This window comes from Pyrus communis, chromosome 10 (assembly GCF_963583255.1).
Source record: "Pyrus communis chromosome 10, drPyrComm1.1, whole genome shotgun sequence".
Classification (NCBI taxonomy): domain Eukaryota; kingdom Viridiplantae; phylum Streptophyta; class Magnoliopsida; order Rosales; family Rosaceae; genus Pyrus; species Pyrus communis.
In genome coordinates this window covers 10,544,629-10,545,816 of record NC_084812.1, presented here as the reverse complement: position 1 = coordinate 10,545,816, position 1,188 = coordinate 10,544,629, and positions in this window count along the sequence as shown.

Genomic DNA, 1,188 nt, shown 5'->3' with positions numbered 1-1,188 from the left:
TGTAGATGTAAGCCCCACTAGCTGCTGCACATTTTTCATGTTCTGTGGTATATTACTATATTCTAATTTTAACTAGCTGCTGCACATTTTATTAAACATGGAGCAATCATTGATCATGGCGTTTTAATGAATGATTTGGCAGACGTTTAGGCATTCCCTCTTTAATTGAACATGGTGACATGCCACCTTCACCATATAAGCTATAGTTGGCTCAACTAATGCCAATATATATATGTACCTAAATGATGTTTGAATTCTCTTGCTAAATTATACAAACAAGATACTCTCACCTATATTACCAAATCGTGGGAATATATAGGGCTACCCTAGCTCATGAGGCAATTTAGGGTTTTTCTTTGGGGATATATATTCGTTGCATATCAGCAAAAAGATTAATCTTTGGTTCTTCATAGTCTTGACATAGACCCGAAAAAAGTAAAATAGAACTCTACGTAGAAAAATTGAAGGAAATAAGGTAGCTAGGTGAGGGCTGAGGAATTAAGGTCGTACGCACAATTATTTCTTTGGCATGAATACATGCCTGACTTACCATTCAACATGTTCGACTTTACGGAATAGTCACTTCCTCAACTTATGATTACAAAGAATTCATTTGGACAAGAATTTTTTTCAATATATCCTTGACACACCACATACGTTGTTGCAATTCATTCAGTTAATAACTTTATAACAAGTGGTGTTATGATGTTGATACACGAACTTTCCAATTAAATTAGACATAAAGTTGATCTGTTTTGTAAGTTATAAAATGCTGAGGACATGCATGAAAAGTAAAGTAAAACTAACAAGTATTTAATTAAATGTTTAGAGTGAAGAGTATTGATGCTTCGATTAAGAAAATGATTTGTTGTTTAAGTTAAAACGAGAAATTTCATGAGAGAGAGCTTTTGCTTTTCGCCCGACCAAAAAGTTAAGGAATGATCATGTTGAATTAGTTGGTAGATCGATCGATTCGAGCTGGCGCATGAGACTGATGACTGAGAGAGACTGATAAGTCACTGAGTGAGGGCATGCTCTTGCTTGCTTTGCTTCCACAGTTGAACCATGCACGCACATGTAGTACACATGAATGAATGAAGCGCACGCTCACGTGCTTCTGCAAATAAAAAAAAGGAAAAATGCAGATGAATCATTGAGACCATGTACCTAATCTTGTTTTTTTTACCA